General features: G+C 35.8%; 1 protein-coding gene across 5 annotated transcripts in view; it reads left to right on the forward strand.

The window, feature by feature from the left end:
- Positions 1 to 12,589, forward strand: part of PTPRZ1 (protein tyrosine phosphatase receptor type Z1) — a 122,670-nt gene that overhangs the window by 49,496 nt on the left and 60,585 nt on the right. The window lies entirely within an intron of this gene.

Consider the following 12,589-nt stretch of genomic DNA (forward strand, 5'->3'; position numbering starts at 1 on the left):
GAGGAGGATTGAAACTACCTAATTTAAAACTATATTATGATGCAGTGGCATTATCTGTAATTAGTGATTGGATTCACTTAACCAATGATAGAATATTGAACATTGAGGGACACGATCTGCTATTTGGTTGGCATGCTTACTTGTTATTCAACAAAAAATTGGATAAGAACTTTAAAAGTCATATTTTAAGAAATGCTTTATTGCGGGTCTGGAAGAAATACCAATATAAATTAAATGACAAGATACCCATGTGGGCAATTCCTAGACACGCAATTGAAAATATGAATACAGCACAAAAACAGGACAGAATTACCTACAGACAGCTTCTTACCTCGGAAAGGGGGGTATTACAATTAAAATCTTTAGAGGTATTAAAAGAGGAGAAGGTAGTTCAAACATGGTTCCAGTATGGGCAATTACAGGCTAGGTGGAAAATAGATCAAAAAATTGGTTTTATTCAAGTTGAGGATAATCTGTTTAAACAAATAAGAGATCAAAGCTTAATGCATATAAAGAGGATATATAATGTATTAATACAGATGGATTCGGAAACAGAATTAGTTAAAGATTGTATGATAAAATGGGCTCAAAATATTGAGGAACCAATAATGTTGGATACATGGGAAAGAATTTGGGTAAGAAATGTGAAATTTACACAAGCTCAAAATCTGAGAGATAATTTTTACAAGATGTTCTATAGATGGCATTTAGATCCTAAAAAGTTGGCTTCTATGTATCCGAATGTACAGCCTAAATGTTGGAGGTGTGGTTCTCTCGATGCTACATATTATCATATATGGTGGACCTGCCAAAAGGTTAAGGCATTTTGGATAAAAATATGGTGGGTCATGCAAAATGTTTTTAAAAGAAGGATAAAGTTTAGTCCTCAGTTATTTTTACTAGGTATATGTACTGACTTTACAGTGGTAGAGACCAATTTGATTCTGCACCTGATAACTGCAGCAAGACTGTTGGTGGCGCAATATTGGAAGAAGAAAGACTTGCCTACAATCCAAGAATGGACATTGAAAGTAACAAACTTAGCTGAAATGGCTAAAATATCGGCATATCTCAAAGATCATTCAAATGAGAGATATAAACGAGACTGGAAAAAATGGATTGACTATATACAAAATAAATATGGGACTAAGAAATTCCAGTTAGCCTATGCTTAAGATCAGAAATGATTTAAACTGTTAAAAGTCAGTTCAGTAAGAAGAAGCTAAGGTCAATCTAGAATGTCATTAATTTCTTTATTTCTTTTTTTCTCAATAGATTTTAGACTGTGTTAGTTAAAAATCCATACCGGGTACGGGTTCTGGGAAGTCGGGGGGGGGGAGGAGGAAGGGGGTGGGAGGGGTGGAGGGAGGGAGGGGTACACACACACAAAAAAATTGTACTTCAATGTCTTAATGATTGACAAATGATGACATATTTGTGTTGTTTTTTTTAAAGAAAATAAATAAATAAAGTAGAAAAAAAATAGGCCACGCCCACAGAATAGAAAGTAAAAACAATTGAAACCCACCCCTGTCTCCTCCCCTACCTGTTTCAAGACTTTCATAACCAATTCTGCCCTTCTGGCATTGGGGAGAAGGCTCAGTACAGGTGCCTACAAGTTTCTTAATAGCTTATTCTTCCATACTCTGTGACTATAAAAGTTAATGTTGCTTGTAAGTTTAAGTAGTAGCTATTATAAGTTTTCCATAGATTAAAGTGAGTCTGTTGGGAGTAAAGTTTGACTTGGAATTTGATTATGCTTATGGCACATCAACCAGTACTGGTAGTCCTCAACTTACAACCATTTGTTTAGTGACCATTTGAAGTTACAGTTGCACTGAAAACAGTGAATTATGACCACATTTCACATTTTCAACCATTGCAGTATGCCCATCGTCATGTTATCGACATTCAAATGCTTGGCAACTTGCATGTATTTATGATGGTTGAGGTGTGATCACCTTTTCCAACCTTCTGACAAGCAAATCAATGGGGAAGCCAGATTCACTTAATAACTGTGTTACAAATTTAACAACTGCAGTGACTCACTCTACAACTCTGATGTTTCTGATGTTTGTTGGTTGCAAAATGGAGCAAAACTCACTTAAAAACTGTCTTAGCAAAGCTGTCTTAGCAATAGAAATTTTGGGCTCAATTATGGTAATAAGTTGTGGACTGCCTGTATTGGATATACTTAGCAGGAAATAAGTTAGATGGTAACTTTAGTGCTGTCTATTGGCTAAAATGCTTTATGTAAAAACCTCAGTTGACCAACAAATGGTGAAGATCAATATCTGTAGACCCAATTGGGGATAAGCATGAGATGTGGAATATTGAGATTTGGAAAATAATAAAAGTAAAATCATAAAAGTAAATCATAAAAAGCACGAATTGAAGAAATAAAAATTAAAAAAAAACTAAAAACAGAGATAAATCAGAGTGAAGGTTTCTTGAGTTTGTGAAGTAGAATTTATGAATACATCTGTAGAAAGGGAAATGTTGGTTTAATTATGAATGGAAAGGCTAAAAACGTACATCACAAAACATGAATATATTATCTACATTTTGTGGATGGAAATTGTAAGTGGTGATAGTTGCATGTTATACTCCAGTGAAGGATGATGAAGGAAGAATTTAGAAAAGAGCACAGGAGATAATTGTGTGACTTGCTGAATGACAATAGCTAGTTTAAGCACAAATCTATTCATAACGTACAAAGCAAAGGAATGAATATAAAACTAAAAGATTGAATGGATTGGTTAAATATGAATGAACAAATTAGGGAAGGCTGTCTGGATGAAAAATTCTGGTCATAGGAGAGATCGTTTTTGGTAGTATCAAGAGTAGAACTTGGGGGAAAATGCACAGGGAAGAAAAAGAAAGTAGAGTATAGTACAGGGGTGTCAAACTCAAGACCCATGGGTCATATCCGGCCCATGGGATGCTTAGGTCTGGCCTTCAGGGCTGCCCTGGAAACAGCAAAGGACTGACCCATGGTACCTAGGCCAGCGGAAACAGGCTCCTGACCTTTGTTTTTGGCTGCGACTGCTTCCTGCAACCCTCTGCCAGCGAAAACAGAGTTTGGGAGGGCCCTCCTGAGCTCCATTTTTGCTTGCAGAGGGTTGCAGGAGGCCGTCGCAGCCAAAAATGGAGCTGAAGCCCCGTTTTTGCTGGCAGAGCACTCAAGCCACCACAGGCATCCCCGACACGAGAAATATTGAGCTGACCATGCTAAGCCAAGCCCACCCAGCCCCCTGAGGTCAAAGACAACCCTGATGCGGCCCTCAATGAAATCGAGTTTGACACCCGTGGTATAGAAGAATGACTGCATAAAGGAAAATAGTCCTCCATGAAAAGCATTGGAACATAGATTAATCACCCAACAAAAAGCATGAGAAGTGGACATAATGGGAAGTGATATGGAAGAAAGTGAAAAGAATTAGTTAGAGAGTGACACAGAAGAGTCTTAATAAAGGGGAATATTAAAAAAAATGATAGTTTTTATATTTGAGATGACAAAGTAAAAGGCTTGGATGAGAAAAATGTACGTAAGAGAAGGTTTAGGATGAGAAAAACATATTCTCTAATATATAGAAACAGAAACATAGGAATGAATAATTAAAATTAAAAGAGGCTGAGAAAATGCAGTTCTGGTGGAAATAAATTGCTTTGGAAGTAGGTGAGGAGGACTGAACAAAAGATTTTTAGCAAATTTTATAGAATTAAGAATAAAAATGATTGAATGATTTGGGAAAAAACTTAAGTCAGAAGTATTTGAAAGATATGCAGCCTGAGTAGTATTACTGAATTACATACAGTCAAAGAACAACATGTCACTGGCTGCTGAAAGAATCAGGGATGATTTGCTTGACCATAAAAATGCACAAATCCATAAAAAATGGTTTACTGTAGCGTTGACTTCAATGAAAGAAATTAACACTAAAGGAATATTACATTAAATGATGTGAAAAGGGTACTAAAAGTTTACAGGAAAATGAATATTAAAATTTTGATTACACTTCATGGCTAAACTATTAACTATATAAATACCCTTCACATAATTATAGTTCAAATCCTGGAATTGCAGAAATGTAATTTCTAATTAATACCCTTATTATTACTGATAATATGATTTCTCTCAGAGGTGGTGTCAGCAGGTTCTGACCAGTTCTGGAGAACTGGTAGTGGAAATTTTGAGTAGTTTGGAGAACCGGTAAATATCCCACTTCTGACTGGCTCCGTCCCCATCTATTCTCTGAGTCCCAGCTGATCGGGAGGAAATGAAGATTTTGCAGCATCCTTCCCCTGGAGTGGGGTGGGAATGGAGTTTTTACAGTATCCTTTCCCTGCCACGTCCACCAAATCATGGCATGTGCACAGAACCAATAATAAATCACCGCTGATTTCTCTGTGAGAGATCCATAGTAAATTTTGAAACAATGATAATACTAAGAGAAGAGTTTATAACAACTGCAAGTATGACAAGGCAGAGTTCTAATAAAATATACACTGATTTCAAAGTAGAATTTAACTTAATTAAAATGTCAAGAGAATATGTATAATTTGAAGAACAAGTAAAAGCACACTTAGCATAGTTTTAATGTTTTTATCTTATTCTCCATTTTCTAACATATTGGATTTGGAGATAGCAGAATGAGTAATAAGAGTTTCCATATAATGTATTAAGATGATAATGGGATAAACCAATAGTTCCTTAAAGAAATTAATTGTCCCTATTCATATATAGCACAAATTTTATCATAATAAGCAATAAAAGGTCTAAAAATAAATGTTCCTGAATACAGAAAATGTGCATCCATAAATGTACAGTATTATTAGAAGCAATATAATAATATAATACTGGTTAAAAAATCACCAAATGTTATCCCATTTTCTTAATGACAAGTATGAAATATTAGCTTTTAATTAAAGCTATATATATATATATATATATGCTGGTCTTGTTGTATTCTTTCCCATGTTCTTACATGGGAAAAGACCCAAATACAACAAGACCAGCATACCTACACCCATGAAAATCTATGAAAACAAATATGTATGTGTGTGTGTATATATATATACACACACCCACACCCACACACATACACACACACCCACACACACCCACACACACACACACACACACACACACACACACACACACACACACACACATATATATATATATATATATATATATATATATTTGTGTGTGTTTGTGTGTGTGCATGTGTGTGTATTATATAGATAAATAGATAGATTCTATCTATCTATCTATCTATCTATCTATCTATCTATCTATCTATCTATCTACCTATCTATCTAGATAATAGATACATAGATAATCCCCAACAATACTAGTTATATTCCATTCTAAAATATTTTATTTATCTCCAAATGTAAGATTTCATTATGTATGACCAGAATGATAGCATTAATTTCATGCTCTGTAGGCTTCAAAATAATATTGATTACTGAAAATGTCAGAAAGAGAGAATACAAAGTAACATTTCTGCCTATTTTATCTCTTATTCTGACATATATTATAATGGTGCAAAAAATACTATGATGAATAATGTGAGAATGCATAATTTATTACAGAAATTGTACAGATAAAAATAAGATTCATATGTCTATTTTTCAATTAGGATTTTAATGTTCAGGTCATTTATAAACTTAATTGATTCTTACAACTGGTTTGAATTACTTTTAGTGGTGAGGCATGTATCATCACTCCTATATCCTAAAAATGCCACCAGTCCAATGTGTTTTCATAGTTTCTTCATTGTTTCTTACTATTGATTGAAAAGAATCAAGAATCTAACAGCATTATTTTTGCACCAAAACAAAATTCAATATGGTTTATACATTCCATCATTTGATGGTGTAGAATTTCCATGCATGTTTGTGGATTATGAGATATTTATTAGGCAAAGGAAAGAAAAAGTGTCTTTTGGGGATTCTATTTCCATTCTGTTCTTTATTGTTGACGGGATTCCTGATTTATTTACTTTCCAGTAGTTAATTTGTGTTTAAAAATATGCTATTCAGGATAGCAAATTTGTGCATTCTTGGGTTTGGCCTTGTTGCCAGTTTCTTTCGTTAACACTAATCAGCACCGTATGGTTAGTGGGCCCAGGATTCTACAATGCAATACAGAAAATGATCTAATTTCAAGAAAATGTAAGAAGATGTTGCTATTATCTCAGACTAATTACTGTATATAGGATATGGGGGCATCTGTTTTCATAATTTTAACAAGCTGTCTGTTGTCACTTTGATGTCTAGAGATGCCTCTGTCTAATAAAATAAATAAATACTGAATAAACTAAATAAGAAACTATATTGATTGGCTTGATACTTTGCCACTGTGGAGTGTCCAATCTTATTGTTTTACATTGTCAAAAGGAAGTTCTTTTACTCTTTTATCTTAATTTTATCATGTTATCTTTTGTTTTCTTTTGTTTCACTCTTTAGTTTAGATTTAGATGTGCAAGATCCAATCTGGGTCACCAGTCACCAGTCACCAGAACCAGAGGTTTAGTCTTCCAAGCTTTTGGACTCATGCTGGAGCCCATCCTATACATTCTGGTGAGAGAGAAATTCCCTGAGGATCTGCTCCCGCACGAGTTCAAAGGCTTGGAAGAGTAAACTTCTGGTCCTAGTGACTGACCAGATTGAATCCTGCAACAATATCCTGGAACATCTATATATTTGCTTCCTTTGTGAGATTAGATTTTTTTTTACTATCCTGCCTTTATTGTTATTATTTAATAATTCAAGGGCCATCTGATCCTATCCATGTATACCCATAAATCCTATTTTCTGCAAATGTATCTAGGACGGAAACTTCAGTCCTTTGTGAAATGAAATAAACATATATAACACTCCTTTCTTCTCCTATTTTCTCCACAACCCACCTCACAGCCTTGTTGAGTTGGGCTGAGAGAGAGTGACTGGCCTAAGGTCACCCAGCTGACTTTCATTACTAGAACACATGCTCTCCTGGTTTCTAGCTTGATGCCTTAAGCACTAAATTAAACTAGTGTTAAATTTCCATTGGCAAATAGGCATTGTTTTTTTCTTAATCTAGTTTTTATTTGAAAAAAGTTAAAATGCAAAACTCCCAAAAACAAAAAACAAACAAGCCATTGAAAAAAGTGCATTAAAATAAAAAACCAACACATATACATATATTATTTCCCCCTAGTTGAATATTGATTAATACATCAATGTTACTTTCCCACCCCTTGCGGAACAGGCTCCCAAAAATTTTAAACCAGTAAATCTATTTTCAGATTATTCACCTGTCATCTATATGCTATATTACTGAAAAAATAGTGAGCAGGAAGAACAATAATAACGAGAAAGGCAAGGTTAAAGTTTCAAAACCCTCTGTTAACAAACTATTATTGTAATCAATTTATAGAAAATTTACAATGGCATCTTATTTATCTAAAATTATCAGTTAAGTATAATTCCTCCTGGATCAAATATTCATGTTTGTTTCTTAATACCATCTCTTATCAATTGTCCAATTAAATATAATAAATTCAGTATCCACAATTGGTCTATTTTCCCAGCAAAGTTCAGATGACAAAGTTTTCGACTAAGTGTGATAAATCGATTCCCTAATCTGCTTCAATCCTTCTAGGGAAAGTCAATTTAATACAGTAGACATGTTCTTGGATGCTATTGTGACAGTGTTGGGACCTGTCAGAGGACATGCCTACATGAACAAATACACACACATACACACATACACAGAGAGAGAGAGAGGGAGAGGGAGGAAGGGAGGGAGGGAGGGAGGGAGGGAGGCGCACATAAAATGTATTAGCAATAATATAATGGAGCACAAGACCAAAACTTGAATCTGAAAGATTCAGCATGACTGAATCTTTATTTATTATTTATTATAAGGAAGTGGGATTGTAACATAAACCCCAACTTTAAAATATGCAGAAGTCACTTAAAATAGAAAAAAAATCCCAAAATACTATATATATGGAATATTACAGCCACACAGAAATATGACATTGCTCCACAGATTGTGAAGTTTGTCTTCTTTCTGATCTATAAATTTACATCTCAGAATCAACTACAGCCACTGAGACTACAATTATTTTAAAGGTCACCTATACTGATATAATTCAGAAAGGAGCTTAGCTTGAATGTCACTTCCTAGCCAGCTGTTCACAGCAGTCCTTTTTTTTAATTAGTGGAAAATGAACTTTTAAATTTTGAGAATAATTATCAGGTTAAAAGTTCTGATATTTTCTCTGGAAGGAAATCCATTCCATAAAGAAATCCATAAAGAAATGACATACATTATTCACTGTTTATCACAAACTTATTCTATTTGCTTACTGTGAGCTCAGTTCTTATTAATTCATGCAAGAAGTCTTTGGGATATTTTAGACTTCAACCTGAAAATAGTTCAACTCCGTATAATGAAGGTAATCCTTGGCTGACAAATGTAACTGGAATTGTGAACCCCGTCATTAAACAACGAGGTCAATAAGTGCGATGTCACGTGACCATGCTGACTTAATCGCAGCAATTCCATTGGTGGTGTTTGTTAGGCACTTTGCCCATGGCTCTTGGGTAGAGGATCATGTGATCGGCATTTGCAATCTCCTGTCAGTTTCCCCATTTACTCCTCTTGTTGGAAGACTACCATGAAGGTTACAAATATGATAATAATAGGATGCTGCAACTATTGTAATTGATAGCCAGTTGCTTAGTGCCCAAATTGTGATCATGTGACAATGGGAACATTGTAACAGCTGCAACTTCAAGGACTATCCATAAGTGTCTTATTCAGTATTGTCATGTTTAAAATTAAAATTAAATGGTCGCTGAACATTACCTCTATTGACGGTTTTCCTGGGCTCTTGAAATACTGTAGACAGTGTATTCAGAAAGTATTCAGACCCCTTCACTTTTGTCAATTTTGTTATGCTGCAGCCTGATTCTACATTTGTTGAAATTCATTTTTTTCTCATTAATCTACACTGAGTATTCCATAATGACAAGCAAAAACAGAATTTTAGAAATGTCTGTACATTTATTAAAAAGAAAAAAACATGAAATATCACATGGGCATAGGTACGGCAGCCTCTTAAACAGGAAACAAATTGAATAGCAGGGAGAAATCCAAATGTGCCATTGTATGTGTTGGTTGTTCAATACAAAAGGGAGAAATAAAAAGGAAAAAACCTTTAGTGTATATAATGCATTGATAATGTAGCCATAGCATGCAGAGAATGACTTCTGGAATTCCTTCCAACTTCTTATCAAGAGCCAAGGTGCACCTATGTTTGCTTTTGTGTAACAAAGTGATGCTTCTAAGTGTAAATTGTTGCTTTCATTCATGTTGCACTGAGGGTGCTGGGAAGGACTGTGTAACCTGCATGTGATCCACTCTGGATCATGTGACTGGAAGGGGCTAGGACAGTGATGGCTAACCTTTTTGGTGCTGAGTGCCCAAGGCACATGTGCGCAACCACAAAATGCAATGCAAGCACCCCTGTGCATGCACCCACACACATGCACGTGCATCCCCATGCATGCGCCCCCTCCCCATTTTTGGCTTCCAAGTTGGTACAGGAGTCTTTCCAGGCACCACCCCTGCACCCCGTTTTGGCTTTCAGGTTGGGGCAGGAGGCCTCCTAGGCCCAAAACGGGGGGGATGCGCACATATGCGTGCCATAGGTTCGCTGTCACGGGGCTAGGACCTAGAATAGATAAATCACTAACCTTTTGAGCCACTGAACAATAGGGATCCACTAGTGATTTTCCCCCCTTTGTAGCCGTCTCCCTGATCTTTTTCTTTTGCTAACTTCTCTCTGCTTATTTGGCTCCAGACTATTCTGGAGAATAGTCTTAAACTGTGGGGTATTTCAGGCTTTCTGAGCTTGGTTGATTTCTAGCAGACATTTCATTACCACATTAGGTAACATCATCAGTACATCAACAATGCCACAGTTCAATGATTTATTAAACTCATCGACAGAATTTCAACCTCCTTTCTTTCAAAATTCTTCTGTATTGGAAAGAATAAAAATCCAATATACAGTATCTGTCAGCTGCAGGAGTAGCATCTTAAGATCAATTCCAATAAGCAACAGTGAAGTATAGGGAGGACATAGGAAAGTAGAGTACTCCTTCAGAGTAGGATAGAACAATTGCTGCTTGAAAATCATAGTAATTACTTACTCTGGCAGAGAATGAGGAGATGACAGGCCGTTATATATTTCTGTTCTTTGTGACAGATTATATGGAAGTCAGCAAAAATGAGAGTAATCAAGAAAAATGCCAATGTAATAATATTTTTGATGCAATTGTAGCTGTCAACTATTAATTTAAATGGGTGGCACAGTTTGCAAGGTTATATTTATAATTAAAAGCTTTGTTAAAATTTGGTAACATTTAAATCTAAGCAGTCAGTTGTTTCATAGACAACAATTCTTAACTTTTAGAAATTGGTAAAATAGAACTAGGGGGAGGTAGTATGATTGTTTTTATTTTTAAGTAAACTTTCTGTTACAAATACTTTCCTGGAAATAGAATCCTGCCATAATGGTAGAAAATCATAGTTGAGTTATGTTGTTACATTCTTTGTGTCAGGCCTGCAAGCCATCTTTTCTTTTTTGGCCTTCAGGCCTGCCACACTTTCTATTATTCTACTATGCATTTTCTATTGTGGGAAAATGGGAGGGGGGATTATATGGAGTTGAGTGATATGTAGCCATAATAACATTCTTTCTAGAAAATCAAGGTTATCCTTTGTCTCTGCACCTGGCCGGAACTGGATGGAAAGAACTGCCAGCATGGCAGTGGAAGATTAGACCATGTGATGGACTGGTGGGTGTGGAGGCAAGATCTTGAACTTTCAAGTAGGTGGGGAAAACCTGGAAACTTTCAGATTTGGGGTTTCCCAGGTGTGCCAACATGGCTCTCTTAATAAATTGGAACTTTGAGGAATCCTTTGCCTTGGACTCTGATTTACTTTTGGATGCTATTTGGAACCCTGACACTATGCCCTTCTCAAAGTTTTGTGTTGCCAAATTATCACACCCGAAAGAGAATGTGATGAATTTGGCATGATATTGTTCTGCTCCTATTCTTGCCAAGGAAGTAACATCTGGCTTGACTATTATTTCTATAAAGGATGCCCAATAGAAGCCACAATTATATCATGTCCAGATATGCCCATATCCATTAATCATGACTGACACAAAATACATATTTTGCACAATAGTATTTTGTTGTTGTTAGTTGAAAAGTCATGCCCGACCCATCGCAACCCCACGGACAACATTCCTCCAGGCCTCTGGAGTCCATTTAAGCTCACACTTACTGCTGTGGTGACTCAATCTAGGCGCCTCATTCTCTTTCATCCCCTTCTTCTTTTGCCCTCAGTCTTTCTCAGCATTAGGCTCTTTTCCAGTGAGTCCTTTTCATTAGGTGGCCAAAGTATTTGAGTTTCATCTTCAGGATCTGGCCTTCCAAAGAGCAGTCAGGGTTGATCTCCTCTAGGACTGACCAGTTTGATCGCCTTGCAGTCCAAGGGACTCGCAGGAGTCTTCTCCAGCACCATAGTTGAAAGGCCTCAATTCTTTGGCCTTTAGCCTTTCTTATGGTCCAACCTTCACAGCCATACATTGCAACTGGGAAAACCATAGCATTGACTATACACACTTTTGTTGGTATAATGATATGTATGATGTCCGTTTCCTTTCTTACTCTCATGAATCATCTTGTATTGGGGATTCAAGTTAGCAAATCAGCTGTCCAGCATGGTGTGCATAGCATCAGTATTTCAGAAATGGCTAGACTGCACTTTATAAGTGTTCTTGTTTCATTCTTTTGGAATTTGTGAAAGGAACCTTAATCCAGAATATACTTTCATTCATCATGTATTCAGGTATTCAGACCTAAGTTGGTGATTCTGGCCATCTGTCAAGTGATATACATTTCTTTCTGGTCATATGAAGGAGGAGGGAAATAGGTGAAAATAATAGACTGAAATAATACTAGATCATCACATTTATCATGCAAACATAAATGTCTTGTGAAAATTTAACATTAACAATGCATATAAAATGATGGAATTGTGACAGGAAATCTTGTAACAATTTCAAAGGATATGGAAATCTAGGGAGATTTGGTGACCTCACATGATAGGGGCATTTTAAATTTGACAGATGCTATATCAGAAAGAAGGACTATTAACACAACCTTGCTGCTCTTGCACTAAAACATTATTTGGCATACTCATGGTCAATTACACATTGGATGAAATATGGAAAATATATAGAAATGCAAAGTTAAGAGGAGTCACTCTTTGATAGGTCAACTTTGCCGAAGAAATGAATTTTGAAACCAAAGTGATTGAGAAAAAGGGCTGAATATTAATCTAAGAACCAACTGAGTTTCTTTAAAATAGAAACTAATAATAAATGAACTAGAAATTGAGGACAATGAAAATGACCAGTAGTCTGCAAAAAAATGCAATGATGCTAAAATGATGAAATTGATATTTGATGTCATATATGGCCCATGACTGTATATTTGTGTCCTGATG

This window comes from Thamnophis sirtalis, unplaced genomic scaffold (assembly GCF_051295495.1).
Source record: "Thamnophis sirtalis isolate CommonGarterSnake01/CBP01778 unplaced genomic scaffold, rThaSir2_p1.2 scaffold_9, whole genome shotgun sequence".
NCBI classification, from domain to species: Eukaryota; Metazoa; Chordata; class Lepidosauria; order Squamata; family Natricidae; genus Thamnophis; species Thamnophis sirtalis.